A 21,203-nucleotide genomic window follows, 5' to 3' on the forward strand; every position below is an offset into this window, starting at 1 on the left:
AATGTGTATGTTTTGGTATATGTATATGATGTGACATGGTATGGGATACTTTTAAAGTGATGCATATAAAAGCTTTTTTATTCATTTTAGTTCACAGCTCATTAGACAATGTATTGTAGTTTTATTGGCTTTTGATAGCTCCTTACTATTTATTGTTAAGCAAGCCTTGAGTAATCACGGATTACTGGCCGGTTACGTCTCTAATCCCGTGTGTCGGGGGTTGGGTCGTGATAGAGTGGTATCAGAGCACGAGTTCTATTGCACACATGCGTCCAAATGAGCTATAGGATGTCTTAGAAAAAGAATTAGGACATTGTATTGCATGTGTGAGTGTGTGTGGACTTGATAATGGCATAAATGATATGACTATGAGGACTATCTTAGAGCATCTCCAATGGTTGTTGCTATTTTGCTATTGCTATTGCTATAATTTGGCAATGAATAGTGTTATTTTGTCAAATTATAGCAATGGTGCTCCAATGGTCATTTGCTATTTTTGACAAATCTCAACCAACTTTCCCTCCAAGTTTGTAGGTGTTGTTTGGATATAGGTTTTTTGTGATTTTATTTTTATTTATTTTTTGTCTTTTGTGACATTTTTTTACCTGTTTGTTACAAAAATTATATATTTATATTATTCCCAACTAGACAAATATAAAAAATTAAAAAAAAATGAAAAATTGGAAAAAAAACATATCACTACATATTTAATGTTTTTTTTAACTACACATGAAAAATAAACAATCACCAATTACCCACCAACAACCAACCATCCAAATTAAAAATTAAAAATTACAAATTAAATGACATTACTAAATTAAAAAATAAACAATCACCAATTATCCTGTAATTATTCATCAGGAGGCATGGGGAAGTAGTAATTTGGGCTACTGACATTTGAAGACCACTTGGCGAAAATCTCATTTTTTCGCATTGTGTAATATGCTTTTGTCTGAGGGTCCAAAAGAGAAATGTCCGTAGTCATTATCTCATGTTCTTCTTTTTCGATCTCAAGTTCTTTCATTTCCTGTAGTGCTTGAATCCTTTTTTCTTCTCTTTCATCTTTTTTCTTTTCCTTCTCAGCAAGGTATTCGTTGAATGTGTCCAATTGTGTGCTCATTTTTTGAACTTCAGCTTGAGCGACTTGATTTTTCCGAAATAATTCTTTTGCAGATTTCCTACCCATAGGCCTTTTACCTTTTGCAGAAACACTGCCCTCACCAACAGTTGGATTGTTACCAACACTTGGACTGGTGTCATCTTCAAGAGAAATGCAGTTATCCATAGGAGAATCGGGGGCTGAATTAGGGGAAAACGGTGTATGTATTCTTGACTTCACCGTGTTCGTAGGAGTTACATCTTGCCACCTGATATTGTTTTGCAAGATTGGCCAACAATGTTCAAAAAGAAAATGTTTGTTTTCATCTTGATGGTATAACAGTTTTGCTTGAAGCATCTATATCAATAAAATATTAAATTAATTAATTAGTTAATTTTTATGTAAGACAAAATAATTAAAAAAAAACTAATATAATAAATGGAAATGAAATCTTACTATATCAACTTGTGACGCCCCACTTGGATGTAGATTTTCGACTTGCGCTATACACCCACGAAATTTGTTGCAACATTTCATGATTACACACCATCGAGATGAGATAGACACTTGTGTTCTTGAGTGATCATTCTGCAATAAACAATAATTTTCAAAAATTCTTCCCCAAAAATGAGAATGCGATTGCGAATTTCCAATAATTGGGTCTTCAGTAATATGACACCAAGCTCTACAAATTGCCATATCTTCTTCAGTAGTGAATGATTTTCCTCTCTTTGTTTTTGATGAACCTTCCATAGTGATTGGCCGAAAAAATTAAAATATGACCGTTTGGGAAAAAAGAGATGAGAAAAGAAATGTGTTGTGAATGAAAGTAAGATTGAGGCTTCTATTTATAAAAATGTAAAATATGACCGTTTAGAAAATAAAATATTACCGTTAATTTTTTATTTTTTATTTTATTTTTTTATTTTATTTTTTTTTTCAAGCCAGAGGAGCACAACGGCTCTTTTTCCTTCCCAAGGTAAATCACCACCATCCACGTAAATCACCACCAACGGATGAGATGGATATCCAGAATGATCCAACCTTTTACATCTCACTCTCACTCTCAACTCTGTCTTTCACTCCCTCTCCCTCTCACTTCTCTCTATAATCATCTTCCTCTCTTTATCATCAAGATAGACACTACAATCTCTGTTTTCCGTCTCTATCTACCCCCCACCCCTCTCTTGATCTCACTCATCTCTCTCTCTCTCTCTCTCTCTCTCTCTCTCTCTCTCCTACAACCCAGATCTTTGTCTCAGACTCGTTGGTTAAAGAGGAGTCTCTGAATATGATCGACCTTGGTTCTGAAGAATTTGGGTAATTAGTCTTTGGATTTGATCTATTTTTCTGCTTGTTTTTGTGATTTAAAGTTGTTTTTGTTTTGTTCTTAATTTTTTTGTTGGTGGGTTTTCGGTGGTAGGTGTTCTCATTACAGAAGGAGATGCAAAATTCATCATCCCTTTCTCTCTCTCTCTCCTACAACCCAGATCATCCGAAGAGCAAAGAAGATTCAGGTTTTTTTTTTTCTCACTGTTTTGATTTTCTGTATTTTTTTTTAATTGTCTGTGAAATTGATGGTGAAATTGATTGTTGAAAATGATGAAATTGGTTTTGATTTGTGAAATTGTTGGTGAAATTGATGAAATTGATTTTAATTAATTTTCTGTGTTGATGAAATAAATTGTTTGGAAACTACTTCAAATTGGTGAATTTTTTTAAAATTATGAAACTGTGTAGTATGATGAAAAAGGGATGATGAATTTTAAAATTATGAAACTGTGTGGTATGATGACAAAGGGATGGTGAATTTTAAAATTATGAAATTGTTTGGAAAGGATGATAAAACTGTGTAGTGTAGTATGAATATTGAACTGTGTTTGGAAAGGATGATGAAAAAGGGAGGGAGGGAAGGAGGAGGTTGGTTGAAGGTGACTTGGCAGCTTTGGCAGCTGCCAAAGCTTGTGCCATATTTGACACAGGTTTTGACATTTGCCAAAGATGGCAGCTGCTAAAAGTTGCCATTTGAGCTGCCTTTCTATCCACTGCTGCCATAATTTGGCAATAGCAGCTCCAACGGCACACCATTGGAGATGCTCTTACCTATGTTTATTATTTCTTGTTTAATATAGCCAAATGGATGCAAGAACTGTAGATGATTTAGAGTCGTCGGGTGCCAGAATAGACAGACTAGAAATGATGGTAGAAATATTGGTTGAATCTTTGAGGCAAAAAAAGCAGGCTCCACCTCCTTCTCCACTTCCAGTGCAACCAGAACCGATTAACAATGATGACATCATAGCCTTAACACAGAAGTTTAATAAATTGAAACCACCAACCTTCCAAGGAAGTCTTGATCTGTTGAAAGCCGAGGCTTGGGTCCTAGAAATAGAAAAGTTGTTTGAGGTTTTCCCTTATTCAGAGGTACAAAAAGTTTTATTAGCCACTTTCACTCTTCAAGAGGAAGCAAGACGGTGGTAGATGCTAGTCCGAGAGAGAAACAATTCTGTGACGTGGGCTCAATTCAAGGAGGTGTTTTATGAAAAATATTTCCCCCAATATGTCTGCGACAGTAAAGTATCGGAGTTTGAGCAGTTGAATAAGGGTACCATGTCCGTGGCTGAGTATGAGGCGAAATTCACGGAACTTGCTCGGTATGCACCACATATGATGGACACGGATTATAAGAAGGCTCGCAAGTTTGAAGGTGGACTTGATGTGGAAGTGCTAGACAGAGTAAATGTTCTTCATCTAAGAAAGTATGTAGATGTTCTTAATTGCGCTCTCATGGCCGAGACCAATATCGTGGCACTGAAGCAAGCTAAGGCACCGGTGACGGAGTGAATGGGAAAAAGACAAGGGGTCAATTTTAAAAAGGGCCGGAATAATTTCTAGACTAAGAAGTAGAATACAGGGTCAACAACGAGTTCCAATCAAGGAAGTAATTATATACCACCATGCCCTGAATGTGGAAGAAGGCACAAAGGGGTGTGCTATAAACTTTTCGGGGCTTGTTTTCAGTGTGGCAAAGCAGGCCACATGGTTGAAGACTATCCTCTCTTATCCCATGGCGCAAACAAGCTTGACAGCATCTGTCTCTGCACCGAAATCAACTTCTAAAGCTGTGACAGGAAAAGAAACATTAAGGCAAGGTCGGGTTTTTGCTCTTGTACCAGGAGATGTCCAGCATACAGAGACAATAGTGTCAGGTATACTCTCTATCTGTGCCCAGAATGCCTATGTTTTGATTGACTCGGGGTCTACGCATTCATTTGTTTCATCAGTTTTTTCTCTCAAATTAGCTAGACCCTCGGAACTGATGAATTTCTTGTTAGCTATATCATCTCCAGCTGGAGGATCTATGATGTGTGCCTATATATACCCTGCATGTGATATTGTTGTTGGGGATATGCATTTATATGTTGATTTGTTGCCCCTAAATATTGATCATTTCGATGTAATTTTAGAGATGGATTGGCTATCAAAATATCATGCGACGATTGACTGTGTAACTAAGCAAGTTGTTTTTCGCCCACCTGGTTTGCCTGAATTTACTTTTAACGGTGTCAGGGTTGTGCCACCCCTGTATTTGATTTCATTTATGAAGGCATGCAAACTAATAAGAAAAGGTTGTAGGGGATATTTGTGTTGTGTATTGCATACGTCTATTATTGAGAAACAAAATATAGACAGTATTCCTATAGTCCGAGATTTCCCAGATGTATTTCTCGATGAATTGCCAAGGGATTTAATTGATAGAGAAATAGAGCTCACTATAGAGATGTACCGGGTACGCAGCCGGTTTCCAAAACTCTGTACTATATGTCGACCACTGAATTGAAGGAGTTGAAAATTCAGTTGCAAGAGTAGGTAGATAAGAAATTTATTAGGCCTAGTACCTCACCCTGGGGTGCTCCAGTCTTATTTGTGAAAAAGAAGGATGGCTCATTGAGACTCTGCATTGATTACCGTGAATTAAACAAGGTGACCGTGAATAACAAATATCCATTACCCTGTATTGCGATCTATTTGACCAATTACAAGGGGCGCAAGTCTTCTCCAAAATTGATCTTCGATCCGGATATCACCAATTGAAAGTTAAGGCGGAAGATGTAGAAAAGACTGCTTTCTGGACAAGGTACGACCATTATAAATTTCTTGTTATGCCCTTCGAAGTAACCAATGCGCCTGCTGCATTTATGGATCTAATGAATAGAGTCTTTAAGCCGTTCTTAGATGAATTTGTTGTTGTTTTCATAGACAACATATTGATTTATTCTAAAAGTCAAGAGGAACATGAACGTCACTTGAGTCTAGTTTTACAAACTTTAAGGGAGAAGAAATTGTATGCTAAATTGTCTAAGTGTGAGTTTTGGCTCGATAGTGTGACATTTTTGGGGCATGTAATCACTAAAGATGGCATTTTAGTTGATCCGCAAAACATAGAAGCAGTTGTCAATTGGCCCAGACCAACCAATGTCACCGAAGTCCGGAGTTTCTTGGGTTTGGCTGGATATTATTGCAGATTTGTAAAAAAAATTTCCAAAATTGCCTTACCACTTACTCAATTGACACAGAAAAGGGTACCATTTGATTGGACTGATATGAGAGAATCAGCTTTTCAAGAATTAAAGACTTGGCTTGTGACTGCTCCAATTCTCACTTTACCCTCAGGTACAGATGGTTTTACTAATTTTAGCGATATGTCTTATAAAGGTTTAGGATGTGTGTTGATGTAGAATGGAAAGGTAATTGCATATGCTTCCTACCAACTGAGGCCACATGAAAAGAATTACCCGACTCATGATTTGAAACTTGCCGCAGTAGTATTTGCATTAAAGATTTGGTGTCATTACCTATATGGGACAACATGTGAAGTTTATACAGATCACAAGAGTCTCAAGTACTTCTTCACCTAAAAAGAATTAAATATGAGACAACGGCAATGGTTGGAATTAATTAAAGATTATGATTTACAAATCTTGTACCAGTCGGGAAAAGCAAATACTGTTGCCGATGCCCTCAGCCGGAAATCAATAGGGAATTTAGCTTGTTTACTCATCAGACAAAGAGAATTGTTCCAAGAGTTAAAAAGACTTGGAGTTGAAATTGTTTTACGAGAACAAGGCGGGACTTTAGCTGCTATTACTGCACAACCGGTACTCATTGAAGAGATTAATGAGAGAGCAACGAGATGAATTCCTAAAGAAAGTACTTGATGAAAGAGAAGCTAAACCAAGACCGAGTTTCATTTTTGAAAGCGGAGTACTAAAATTTCAAGGGAGGTTGTGTGTACCCAATGATGTTAACTTGAAAAGACAACTTATGCAAGAAGCCTACAGTTCAAAATTTTCCATTCATCCGAGGAATACGAAAATGTATCAAGACTTGAAGCTCAATTTTTGGTGGCCGGGAATGAAGAAGGACATTGCCGAATTTGTGTCAAAGTGTTTACAATGCCAACAAGCCAAAGCCAAACATCAACGACCCGCGGACTACTCCAGCCACTTCCAATACCATAGTGGAAATGAGAGTACATCACTATGGACTTTATTGTTGGACTACCTCGCTCTACTCGAGATATGGACTCAATTTGGGTTATTGTTGACCGTTTAACCAAATCTGCTCATTTCTTACCTGTGAAGACATTTTATAATGCGGATAAACTAGCCACAATCTATATTAATGAAATTGTGAGATTACACGGAGTTCCTGTGTCTATTGTTTCTGATAGGGATTCGAAATTTAATTCGAAATTTTGGAAAAGCTTGCAAAAGGCACTAGGAACTGAATTACGACTGAGTAATGCATATCATCCACAGATAGATGGGCAATCTGAAAATACAAACGTTGGAGGATATGTTACATATGTGTGTCAGATTTCCAAGGAAATTGGGAGACTCATTTGCCTCTAACTGAATTTGCTTACAACAATAGTTTTCACTCAAGAATTAGCATGGCGCCTTACGAGGCTTTATATGGCAGAAAATGTCAGTCACCGATTTGTTGGACTGAGGTTGGAGATAGACCTTTGTTGGGGCCCGAAATTGTGCAAGAGACAAAGAAAAAAATGAAGTTGATTCATCAATGGTTAAAGACAGCACAGAGCCGGCAGAAAAACTATACGGATGTTTGTAAACGGGATAAAGAATATGAAGTGGGCGACCATGTTTTCATAAAAGTGACACCGATAAAAAGGCAAACTCGTTTTGGAGCCCGGTACATTGGGCCATATGAAATCATTGAGAAGATTAACCTGGTAGCGTATCAAGTGGCACTTCCTCCAAGTATGGAGCATATGCGTAACGTGTTTCACGTGTCTATGTTACATGATTATCTTCGAGATCCTTTTCTTGTGATTGAGCTAACTCACGTCCTTTTGAATGACGATTATACAAATGAAGAAAGACCCATTCAAATTGTTAACCATCGGATCAAGAAGTTGAGAAACAAGGAAATACCATTAGTGAAAATGGATTGGCAAAATCACGGTGGCATGTATGCAACTTGGGAAAGGAAAGATGACATGAAGCAAGGATACCCAGATCTCTTTCCATTAGACCCTACATTCTTCACGGATGAAGGTATTTAAGCTTGAAAGACCAAACATCATAAGGGAGGGAAAATGTAACACCCGCTTTCGTGATTTCCAGCTAAAGTAGAGGTTACTTTAATTATGTGCCTTTATGTGAATTATCTGCTAAATGTATAAAAATTATGTGCCATGAAGTGTTTGATGTATGTTTTGAGTAACAAATATGGTATTGTGTGAAAAGATCTATCTGATTTGCTAAATCAAAAGTCCAGTATGAAAATTAGAAGGTTAACAGTTAAATGTTGAGCTAGGTGGTTAGAGCCTAATTCACCTTAGCAAGATTAAGTTTGGGTTAAGTTAATGAGGCTCGAATAAGAGTGACCTAATTAAGTGAATTAGATTGAATTAGTTTAAGTTTAAAATTTAACCAAAGATAATTGGGACTAGTTCATTGACTCAATAACTCAAGTCAACAAAAGAGGTAAATAGGAAGAGATAGTGGTTGGTGTAGAGACAACTTGAGAGAGAGCCCTAGGAGTAGAAGAAAGGTAAAGGAAGAAGAGAAGTAGAAGAGCTTTATCCAAATCTTCACTAATTCATCCATGTAAGGTAAGAAAGTTTCCTCTAATTTCAAGAATTGAAGTTGTTTGCCCATGGAATCATAGAAATTTAGATGAATTGAGAAGTTGGGTAATGTAAAGTGATGATAGGAACCCTAAAGTGAAGAAATGAAAGTAGTCAACTCTTATCCTTGTAATACATGGCATCATCACTTACATCTTGCATGAAATTTAGGATTTGAAGAGTAAATTGCAAGAGTTTTCACTTTGACATTCAAGTTTGCATACATTGAAAATTGTATATATCTAAGGTTCATGATTTTGTGGCCTTCTTTGAGGCTTGAGCCTTGCTTACTTGTTTGAAGTTGGAAGTAATCAATTCCTTTGGTTTTGAAGTGTTTTGAGCCTTCTTTTGTGTAAAATGAGATTGGGTTTTGAAAGGGGGAAAAACTCCATTTTCAGCAGAAATTCGAATTGATTTTTCACCCAGACCGCTCGAGCGCACCAAGTCACCGCACGAGCGACCAACCTTGTTTTGGCCAACTTTGCATTCTAAAGTTCACCCGCTCGTGCGGCTGGGGCCACTGCACGTGCGGCCAACAAGGCCAGCTCGGTTTGATTTTCTCTTCTGTTTTCTCTACTTTCCGGACCTCCAATTGCATGGTTTTTAACTATTTTCATGTGCATGTGCATGTGCATGTACATGGGGTGAATAAAGGAGGAAATGAAAGAATGAAAGGGATCGGGTTACATAACCAGTAACAATTAAGTAATGGATAAGTAATGACTAATTGAAGATCTGTGTATTGAACCATTATGCCTTCATGTGCCTATGTAGGTCAGACGTCGCATTCTAGCCAAGTGTTACACGAAACCAATGGTGAGTGACAATATAGTAAAGCTATGCTTGAGTTATAATTCTTTTAGATTGTTATTGGTATTGTTAAAGTCTGTTCAACAGCAATATGATTTACCGAATGCGTGAACCTACTCTGTGCCAAATATTCATTTGGCCCGTACCCGGGAGTAAGAATATCGTGGTCCTATTCATGTGGCCCTTACCCCGGGGGTAACAATACCGTGGTCTATGTTCACAGGGCCCTTACCTGGGGGTAACAATAGCGTGGCCTATATTTACGTAGCCCACACCTGGGGGTAATAATTCCGTGGCCCAATATGTATGAGATATTTGATTATGAATGCAAGACCACTATAATTACACATTGATCCTTATGACTGTTATGCCTTAACAAACATGTTACTACTACGTGACTTGACTCACATATTGAAATGGATATTGTTCTTAATCTCTTTACACATTGTTATTCACTGGGCTTTAGCTCACGATTTATATCTGTCGTGTAGGTAATCCAGCTCAAAAGAGGAGTTATGGGCGTCAACTTACCTTCTAGTTGTCAAGCCAACCATTGTGTTTCCCTTCGAGGTTCCTTTTGGGTCTAACTCTAAGGCTTTTGGGTGATTATGAATTCACCCTTTTGTAAAGTGATCAAGTGACTTATAGCTAAGAGCTTTTGGTTTTATGCTCTTTTTGGATAATGTGTATGTTTTGGTACATGTATATGATGTGACATGGTATGGGATAATTTTAAAGTGATGCATCTAAAAGTTTGTTTATTCATTTTAGTTCATAGCTCATTAGACGATGTATTGTGATTTTATTGGCTTCCGCCAACCCCTTACTATTTACTGTTAAGCAGGCCTTGGGTAATCACGAATTACTGGCCGGTTACGTCTTTAATCCCGTGGGGCGGGGGTTGGGTCGTTACAATTCAGCCTTAAGAAACATTACTGGAAAAGTAATCAATCCTAAACTAAATGGCATGAGGACAAAAAAAAGATCATCCAGTATTACAACTTTGTTGTGTATTCATTGTCAGTAACTCACATGTCTCTCCATGAAAACACAGAACAATACCTTTGTATTGTAAACAGTGTGGGTAGTTCTTTAGTAGTTCGACTCCAATGCTGAAAATTGTTCAAGTTCATTAATGGCAACGCGTGATTCACCCACATGATCCTTGAATTTGGTTTGAGCGTAAAAGATATGTTTGAATCTGTTTATTTCTGCTATGCATGTACTTAATTTCCTAAAGTTATAAAAACAATAATGATCTATTTTAAAAATCACACTTGTCATTCATTTTTTAGAGACAAACAAGATAAATTAAAATGATTATCAGATCAATATAATTATTTTCAAAATTAACATATACGAAAATTTTATAAAATAGACGATTTATATCATTAAAACAAAAACTAGGGGTGCAACTCGAGTGGGTTCGGTTGGGTTGGGAGGTTGTCCAAGTCCAGCCCAAGTTGTGCTGAGACCTGCCCAAGCCCGAATTGTAACCCGAGGTTGTCTGCCCAAGCCCGACCCGAATTAAACCCAAATTGCCTGAGTTGCCCGAATTGTAAATGAATTTCAATTTTTTTTTTTTTTTTTGCAGCTACATTATTAAATTATTAAAATTTGACTTTATTTACAAATTTTTTTTAAATAGAAAATCATTAATACCATCAAAACAAATAATTTATATAATGTAAGAGATATGTCACTATGGTAATCCTTACAATTTATAAGTGAAAATATAAAAAAAAAAAAAAGAAGTAAGATTTTATGTTATTTATATATAATAGATATTCAATATGATTCAATAATATAAATTACTTTAATATCATGTAATGGTTAATAATATATATGTATATTTAATATTTTTATATATCTATATATGTATAATTCGGGTTTCGGATTGCTCGGGTTGTTTGACGTCTTTATCCAAGCCCGCCCAAATTTAATTCGGGCTGCTGAATTTTTGCTCAAGTCCGTACCGAATTTAAAAATATTTTATCCAATTCGAAAAAAAATCAAACTGGGCTCGAATTGCTCAGGTTGAGCCTGCCCAAAATGTACCCCCAACAAAAAAAACCATGATCAGCCTCTACAAATCCGGACAGTGGCCTCCAGTGCAGACAGTCTATTCCCTTCAGGGTTGATTATATATTTCTTGTGGAAAAAAAAGGTTGCGAATGTGCAACTACAATTCTTCAGATTTTCCCATATTTTAAACTATAACAGGAAAGGAGGGATGGCTGAGACAAGGCCGGCCCTAGGGTAATAGAGGGAGAGGTGGCTGCTTTGCGCTTTGCATTCTGTTTAAAACTAAATAATTTTACGTTTGTTTGGTTCATTATTCAACCCCACCCCACCCCCCAAAAAAAAAATGTTTTGTTCATTGACTTTAGGGGTGTTCAAAACAAATCAGTGGAGCCGGTAAATTTGACTAGTCTGATCCAAATCGTAGGTTTAGCCTGATTTTTGTTAGTTAGTTTCAGTTTTGATTCTGATTCTGAAAATGTGAAACCTTTCAAATCGATTCAGTTTTTGGTTTTAAAATTTTAGGCCTAGTTTGGAAAAGACTAAATAAGTGCACTTTTTGACTTTTTTTGTATTATGTGTAAAAAAAGTAGAGAGGAGATATTGATTGATGTGACCCAAAAAAGATAAAAAGATGAAATAAGTGCACTTTTTTCTTTGTAGCCAAACTTGGCCTTAGTTATGATTTTAAATTGAATCAGACCGTGATATATTTGCTTATTATTATTATTATTATTTAATACCTAAAAATACTAATCTTTATTGTAAAATTTATAAATTCTAACCAATTTAATCAAATTAATTATTATTAATTTGTTTACTAATATAAAATATATATTATATTTAGTGTTATATAAAATTTCTAGAATCGTAAAATCAAACCTAGCCAAACCAGTTTCTACGATTCAGTTCTGGTCTGATTTCATGAGTTTAACAGTTTAGTTATGATTCTAATTTTTTTTTTTTTTTTGAATCGTAAAAACCAGTCCGGTTCTTAGTTTACTCTGAAACTGAACCAAGTCTATCCATGTACACCTCTAATTGACATGAAATGGTTTGAATAATCATTACATCATAGTATTCATTCTCATATTAGGTTCATAAAAAAAAATAATAAAAAATATATTACATATAAAATTATCACTCATCATTGTGAAGAAAACTAATGAATGATCATTTCAGTCCATTCCATTTATTTCGTTTACAATATTATAATTGAAGTGGTGAATTATTTAAAAATAATGGATATGTTTAAATCCACTCCATCTTCGTCTATCGTCATCTACCTCCTTCGGCAATCATCATAAGGTATGTTTTAGTGGATTTAAGGTTTAATTTCTATAATATTTATCACTTTTGTGCAATTATTTTGGAATTAGTGTCAAATTTTCAATTTATGGTTCAATATTTGTTATTTGATTGATGGTTTAAATTGGGGATTTTATATTGGAACTAGGGTTTTTCGCAACCATTTGATACAATATTTGATACAATAAAATATATTAATGCAATAAAAGGCATATGTACTGATAAAAATAAATAAAGTAAAAGTCATATATATATATATGGAATCCACACTAATAAACAATAAGATTTAACATGATACCTGAAATATTTTGATGATTTATAATTATCCTAAAGTTATTAATCAGGATGCATGGCTTTCCCATCAGTATCTTTTTCAGGGACTAACGTGGAGCAACTTGTACAGTAACCAGAATATGACATTTGGTTGAGAATTCAAAATCTGTGTTGTCATCCATAATTTTCTGCACCAATCTTTGAAGCAAAAGTCTTTCAATGACTTTGGGATCAATGAAAAAGGCAATTTGATTTTTTTTTTTTTTTCAATATAGTTAGATTTGTTAGTTTATTAGAAAAGTTAATGTATTATTTAAAAGGTCGTCATTGCTCTACCAACCTGAATCCCTTCCTTATTGCACCTTAAAGTGCAGTTACACGTCAACTTGCTACAAGAGCCTTGGCAAGTCAATTTGAACTTAAGCGGTAGTGTGTGATGGATATTACCAAAGATTAGTTTGGGAAGGGACTTTTTTATTGGTTTTTCTACTAAAATAAAAGCTTAAAAAAATTTAAGGCCTTGTTTGGTTTGATTTTGGGAGATAAGTTTTCAAAAAATATTTTGGAAAGAGAGTTTAGAAATTTTTATAATTTATTTTATTATATATTTTGAAAATAATTTTAGAATTTGAGAATTTGAGATGATTTGATATTTTTATATGAAATTTTTTTTTTTAACCTTTTTTTTTTTTTTTTTAAATTGCCCAACTTGATCTCAACTCCAACAATCTCCATGGTGAGTTGTCTAGAAGGCTGGGAAAGCTCTGCCATTTGCAGACATTAAAGCTTTCTATCAATGAAGTCAGTGCAGAGGTAGCTGAATTCATGGATGGTTTTATTGACCTGCAATTTGCCCAATTCATTTGGATACCTAAAGAATTTGAATTAACTTCTACTTTGGAATAACTTGTTCGAATTGGTTTTTATTGAGGAATTTGTTTTTTTTTTTTCCTTCAAAAATTTATATTGAATACAAATCTTGTCTGATTTAACTTCTTTCTTGGCCTTATTGTTATAGGTATTGATATGGTTTGAGATTTTGTCCATAGTTCTTGGAATTTCTAAAATTGGGTATAATTTGTTTCATACAAAGCTCTTTGTTATTTGATATTTTCGACCCAAACAGGACTCATAACATAACTAATACAGTTGTGGGAACATGTGACCCATGCAGTGCAGGATTGACTAATAAGGTTGAGCTCTACCCTTCCTTGGGGTCCTAATTGTTGACTAGTAAATGTGAATCTAGTATTCACTCCATATTCTAAGAACACATAGTGGGTGTTTGAGGAGTTTAATTGGTGAACAAAATCAAAACCACTTTCTCTTCTTCTCTTGCACTATTCTATGAAATGCTACTTGGGTAGGTGTATTAATCCCTCTCCTATTTATTGACCAAAAAAAAAAAAAGTGTGTTAATCCTCAACTTCAAAATTGATAATTAGATTCCAGAAGTTAAAAATATTCCCTCAGCTTTCAGATTATTTTATTTAGTATTTATTGTGGGTGTTTGAAAAGTGACTATTTTAACGCTGTGTTTGGTTGGGGGATTTGGGAAGAGAAATGGAAAGGGAAATGGAAATGAAAGGAAAAGGAGAAAGAATTAATAGAATTCCAAATCCCAACTATGTTTGGTTGTGTTGGTTATAAAATAGAATTGATGTCCTAAAAGGTATCCTATTTCTTTATTTATTTCTCACCCCCTTTCTTTTCCCATATATTTTTTATTATAACCAAACATAAATAGGATTACATTTCTCATTCCTTTTCCAAATCCCACCTCAAAAACTCCAACCAAACACAGCATAAAGGTTTTTTGGCTTTTTGATTATTTTAATAGGTTATTTTAATTTTTGTATTTGAAAAAATGGGATGGATTTTTATTTGAATTGTTGTATTAAAAAATGTATTAAAATGATATTTGAAGTTAAAATGACAAATTTATCCCTAATCTTACATTTTTCAAAATTGGTGTAAATAGACAAAATCGTCTTTTACTATCTTAGGCAATAAGCTGTCAACTACACTTTGCTACATTGTCAACGTGACCGTGTAGCTGCCCCACTGCCGAAATGATGTTTTTTGTTTTTATTTTTTCAACATAAATTATTAGCTTAAAATATTTGAGACCATTTGACTTTTTTAATATTTGAGGCTAGCCTCAATCTTGGTTTCCCAAACACCCCAATTTATTTATCATAAATTACGAGTCCTCAAGGGCCAACCCACAGAAATTTGACTCCATTACATGTTTCCAACTAATCTTCATAAGCAGTATGGTTTGTCGATTAAAAAGCAAGAAAACAAAAAACCAAAAAAGACATGGCTATGGGAATTGACTCCCTTCAACTTCTCTTTCTCATTCTCTTGTCCGGATTATTGTTTCTTGAAACCATTAAACTCGGCTCCTGCATAGAAATTGAGAAGAAAGCACTTATCAAGTTCAAAGACAGTCTCACAGATCCCTCCGGCCAGCTCTCTTCCTGGGTAGGAGAAAATTATTGCAACAATGCTAGGTGGCCCGAAATTTTATGGCTCGAATGTCACAAAACGACGTCGTTTTGACACATTCGAGCATTCGGGCTACACAAATTCGGGCTACCAAACATTTTTCAAATTATTGTACATGGAGCGGAGTGACCTGCAACGACAAAAGTGGAAATGTCAACAAGCTCAACCTTCGCAACCCATTTCCGGATAATTCTAATCTCCACAAACTGGGATGTGAGATCAATCCTTCTTTGCTCGACTTGAAATATTTTAGTTACTTAGACCTTAGCATGAATGACTTTGGAGGGATCCAAATTCCTAGTTTCTTTGGATCTCTCACGAAGTTAAGGTATCTTGATCTCTCTAGTGCATCTTTTGGTGGAACAATCACGCCAAATCTCGGAAACCTTTCAAGCTTACTTTATCTTGATCTGAGCTTTTACTTCAGTGATTCAAATGTAAATGATTTGAGATGGATATCCAGTCTTTCTTCTCTAAAATACCTTAATTTGGGAAGTGTGGACCTTAGCAAGGCTGCATCCTATTGGCTTCAAACGGTTAACATGCTTCCTTCGCTTTTAGAATTGCACATGCCTCAGTGTGCACTTCTCAATCTTCCGCCTTCTCTTCCCTCAGTTAATTTTACGTCTCTTTCAGTGCTTGACCTCTCCAACAATGGCTTCAACTCCACAATACCCCATTGGTTGTTCAATGTTAGTACCCTTGCCCAACTTCATCTAAACTCCAATAATCTCCAAGGTGGGCTTTTGGACTCCTTTACAAAGCTAACTTCCCTTCAAAATCTTGATCTCTCACAAAATTACTTCATTGGAGATCAATTGTCAAGAAATCTAGGGAAGCTTTGTAATTTGCAAATGTTGAAACTTTCTTTGAACAACATCACAGGAGAGGTAACCGAATTCATCAATGGTTTGTCTGAATGCCCTGATAGTAGCTTAGAGACATTGGACTTGGGCTACAACCAACTGACAGGTAGCCTGCCTAATACATTGGGAAACCTGAAAATTTTGCGGTATCTTATACTCTAGTATGACTTGTTCCAAGGTTCAATTCCAAACTCCACCGGAAATTTATCTTCTCTGGAGGAATTATACCTCTCCAACAATCAAATGATGGGGAACATCACACAAAACCTTGGGCAGCTCTCATCATTAGTTGTATTGGAGGTCTCTGAGAATTCATGGGAATGTGTTGTCACTGAAGCTCATTTTGCAAATCTCTCAAGCTTGAAGGAATTCTCAATTTATAAAAAATCACCAAATATTTCAATGATTCTCATCATCAGTTCTGATTGGATTCCTCCTTTCAAACTCACATGCATCAACATCAGATCATGCCAGTTGGGACCCAAATTTCCAGCATGGCTTCGAAATCAAAGTAAGTTGAACACTTTGGTTCTTAACAATGCTAGAATTTCAGACACCATACCAGATTGGTTTTTGAAGTTGGATTTGCAGCTCATTGATCTAGACGTATCTCAAAATAACCTAAGTGGACGAGTGCCTAACTCATTACGGTTTAACAACTTTGCCAATGTTGATCTTAGTACAAACCGCTTTGAGGGTCCTCTCCCACTTTGGTCTTCCAATGTGAGCACATTATATCTAAGGGATAACTTGTTCTGTGGACCAATTGGTGAAGTAATGCCCCAGTTAACAGACTTAGATATCTCTACAAACTTTCTAAATGGTAGCATTCCCTTATCCATAGGTAATCCGAATGCTTTGACAAACCTAGCCATCCCAAACAATTATCTATCTGGAGAAATTCCTGACTTTTGGAATGATATGCCAAACTTATACTACATTGATATGTCAAACAATAGTCTATCCGGTACAATACCAAACTCAATAGGTTCTTTAAATTTCCTCACATTCTTGTTTCTCTCTAGTAACATTCTTTCAGGGGAAGTTCCTTCCTCCTTGAAGAACTGTACAACCATTGATGCCATCGATATTGGTGACAATCAAATATCTGGATACATTCCGTCTTGGATAGGAGAAAGCATGCCATCTCTCTTGAATCTCCGTTTGTGGAATAATTCCTTTATTGGAAACATTCCTTTACAAATATGTGGCCTCTGATCACTTCACATATTGGACCCTTCACAAAATAAGCTATCTGGAATAATTCCACCTTGTTTTGGTAACTTGAGTGGTATGAAAACTGAGCTTAATTTAGATAATCCGTGATACGAGGGGCACTTGCAGGTGGTTGCAAAAGGAAGAATACTAGTCTATCAGGATAGCATCCTTTACCTTGTAAATAGTCTTGACCTATCCAACAATAATTTGTCTGGGAATATTCCTGAAGAACTAACCGGCCTTTTCAAATTGGGCACCTTGAACTTATCAACGAATCACTTGAGAGGAAAGATACCAGGGAAGATTGGAAATTTGGAATAGTTAGAAACACTTGACTTCTCGAAGAATAAACTTTCATGCTGTGTTTGGTTGAGAGATTTGGGGAGGGATTTGGAAAGAGAAAGGAAAAAGGTATTAGGTAAAATGTACATGTATTTTATTCACATTTCACCAAATTTTCCCTTTCCTTTTCCAAATCCTTCTTCAAATCCTCCAACCAAACACAGCGTCAGGGCCTATTCCACCAAGCATGATATCCTTAACTTTTTTGAATCACTTGAATTTATCATATAACAACTTATCAGGTAAAATCCCCACAAACAATCCATTCCAAACCCTCGTGGATCCATCAATTTACGAGGGTAATCTTGCACTTTGTGGGTTTCCATTGACAACCAATTGTACTGACAACAGTGATCAACCTCCTAATCGGGATAAAGAAGACACAGATGATGAAGGCAAGTTTGAAAAGCTAATGGTGTGCATCACTATAGTACTGGGATTCTTTGTGGGCTTTTGGGGAGTCTGCGGCACTTTGATAATCAAAAAACATTGGAGAGATGCTTATTTTCATTTTCTTGGAAAATTGAAAGACAGGATCACTTGAGTTGTCTAATTGGAAATTCGATAGAGCTTGAAAGAAACTCTTAACATGTGAGAAAATATTGACATGCATGTTGCAAGAAATATGGTTGTTTCTAAAGCTATATTGCATAATATCTTAATATATGTGATGAGCCTTGATACAATAGCAATAAAAGCAATGTTCCGAATAATCTTCTACTTTATTATTATTGATTAGGCAACTTTGGAAACATATTTAAAAAGTCAAAAAGTCACTACAAAAAAGTCATATCTTCTCTCTACTTTTTTACACGTCTTTTTGTAAAAAACCAACTAAAATAGTTAGTTCCTGAAACAAAGATTTCATGTGCATTGATGCGTGAAGTTTCAAGTTGGTCTCCATGAAAAATAAAAGCACTCGTACATACAAATTCGATGGATGGCATCAGGGCTCTTGAGCTAAGCTTCATCTTATATAAAGTTTGAAAAGATTCGTGGTAGAAGATTCATGGCGGATGTGCAAAAATGTGAACTTACTGTGAAATTTTGTATTGGAGGTAGTCGAATGTAATAGTGACAAAAGTGGTAGATCAGTGGAGTGCCCTAACTTTTTTGAAAATATGGTATTGTTTCTCATCTTCTCATATATATAAAAGAATTCTTAAATATACATACATGCATGTAGATTCTTTTAGTTTGATCTTGGTGGTACACACAGGCAGATTTCTAGCAGCAATCACACTACAGAAACCGCAATAGTTTACACCTAATAATATAGGAAGAGATAGAAAGAAAGGAGAGAGGTAAGAAAATAAAGGTAAGGATTAAATGGGTAATTTAAATATGAAAGTCGTAATTAAGTGGACAATTGACACACAGACAGATCTAACTATTGGATTAACAAAAAACTCTCACTTTTTAATTGTATTGGCCAATACAATCACATAAACTTATAATTTCACACAATTAGACTTTATTGTAAGAAATTAAAATGAGCAATTTTCAGATGAATTATATTGGCCAGCGGATTAAAAGTCAATAATTTCAAACTGCTAGATTTTAGGACGTGGACCCCCAAAAACATTTTTAACTTTAAAACTATTCCCACATTTGCCGATTATTATACGACAGGGAGTGGGCACCAAAAACATTTTCAAAACCATCCGTTTTTTCACTTTTGCCGACTACAATACGACAGGACTGTGTGGACTCTCAAAAATTATTTTTCCCACATTCGTCCAGCGATAAGCCTAGACAAGGCATGTTGGCACCTTAAATTTAAAATCACCCCCACATTGACCGGCTCTTATACAAACGGACGTGCGCATCGAAAGACATTTTCCTCTTTTTCTTTTTGACTCCTCGTGTGGGTGCTAATTACAACACAACCCAACACAACTCAACTCAACTTAACCCAACTCAACACAACTCAGTCCAACTCAACACATTTCAACATAACTCAATGCAATTCAACATAACACAACAAAATTCAACACAACCCAATTCAACACCATTCAATACAATTCGGCATAATTCAATACAAACTCTTAAACCTCAACATCATCATTTCATCACAAAACTCATATCATCCATACCATTAGTAATTTCTTCCCCAAGTTTGGTTTCATATTATAACATAATTTAAAATATCAACATTAAGAGTTTAATCGTAACTTTTACATACATTTTCAAACTCTTTAAAATTTCAATCAAACTTGTACTTGTGTAATTTAACACCTCAATTTCATTATACTGCTTTCAATTTAAGCAAAACCATAACCATCTTCATGAGCCAAACTAGGATTTTTAAGAGAAATTAAAGTTTTTCACAAAAACATTTTTTATTCCAACTCTTCTATTAATTATACACCCAAATTCATGACCCAAAATCATAACCCAACAAAAAAACCCCAACTCTTGAAACTCTAAACCCCCAATCTCATGATTTATTCATAATATGCTTAAAAATATAACTTTCATATTTATATAAAGAAAATACCATAAATCTATCTATAAATGAGGGTATTGAAAGAGAACTAAAAATCCCAACCTCTTGAAACGAAGAGAAGACCACCCAAAAATCACCGGTGACGAAACCACAAACTATTTGGACCAAAAGAAAGCCCTTGATGAGATCTACAATCTTCCTCAAAGAACCAAGGTGAAAAGATCACTCTAGGTGAGTAGATCTAAAGATCTAAGTGAAAAAGTTTGAGTTTACAGAGAGAAGAGAAACTCACAATGTAGAGAGAGAAAAGAGAAGGAAAAGTGAAATGAACAAATGTTTGGAGCCTATTTATAGTAGCAAGGCACTAATAGAACAATAATCCTAAAGTCAAATAAAAAGAACAAGTCAAAAACCTCCAAAAAGTAGGGCCCAAACCGACCCAAAAATACTATGAAATACTAAGACACCAATGTGTGCAACAGACAAGGGTCGACCCTTGCAACTAGAGGAGTCGACCCTTTACTTCAGAATGCAACCCAAAACAAGACAGCAAGGGAAAGGCCGACCCCAGGGACTCAGGTGTTGGCCCCAAAAATCAGCAGAAGCACTAAGAGCAAGGCAACAAGGTGGTGTCGACCCCCAGGAAGGTAAGGGTTGACCTCTGAACAAATTTTCCAAATTTCTAAAAAAAATTTCAACGTAAACAATCGTGAATGAACAATCCCAACATATTTAAATTGAAATGTACTCCTCCAAAACCAAGATACAACAACTCCAAAGACTTCCAAAAAAGGAAAATAAATGAGTTAAATACACCCTCTAATAGTTTAAAGGATACAAGTGTTACATGCAGGTTCTCAATTACGTAATTTCCTTTTCTTTCTTGAAGTGTTAAACACTGATAGGTTGTACCTTCATTCGTGAGAAACACGTTTGATTTGTTTTTCCTCCTAGAAGTGTGAAGCGTTGATAGGTTGTATCCTTCATTCATGAGAAACATGTTTGGAGTTGCACCCCCGGTTTCACATTTTATCGACTATTGGTTGAGATTAGAGTTCACTATTGCTATGATTGTTGGTCATATGCAACTTTCAGAGTATGTTTCCAACCTCCCTGGAGTGCGAAAACACTGATAGGTTTGAACTC

The 21,203-nt window shown here is 35.5% G+C and overlaps 1 long non-coding RNA gene and 1 pseudogene across 2 annotated transcripts; one reads left to right on the top strand and one right to left on the bottom strand.

The window, feature by feature from the left end:
- Window positions 1-1,171: 1,171 nt before the first annotated feature.
- LOC145801710 (uncharacterized) lies at window positions 1,172-1,893 on the bottom strand. Its single transcript, XR_014343353.1, has 2 exons — window positions 1,556-1,893; window positions 1,172-1,456 (listed from the first exon to the last, which is right to left on the bottom strand). It is a non-coding gene; the product is annotated as an uncharacterized LOC145801710 (long non-coding RNA).
- A 12,923-nt stretch (window positions 1,894-14,816) lies between these two features.
- Window positions 14,817-18,328, top strand: LOC114290483 (receptor-like protein EIX2; annotated as a pseudogene). Its single transcript, XR_014343354.1, has 3 exons — window positions 14,817-15,175; window positions 15,292-17,627; window positions 17,773-18,328. The product of XR_014343354.1 is annotated as a receptor-like protein EIX2 (transcript).
- The last annotated feature ends 2,875 nt before the right edge of the window (window positions 18,329-21,203 follow it).

This window comes from Camellia sinensis, chromosome 10, assembly GCF_055761805.1.
Source record: "Camellia sinensis isolate YWXY chromosome 10, ASM5576180v1, whole genome shotgun sequence".
NCBI lineage: Eukaryota > Viridiplantae > Streptophyta > Magnoliopsida > Ericales > Theaceae > Camellia > Camellia sinensis.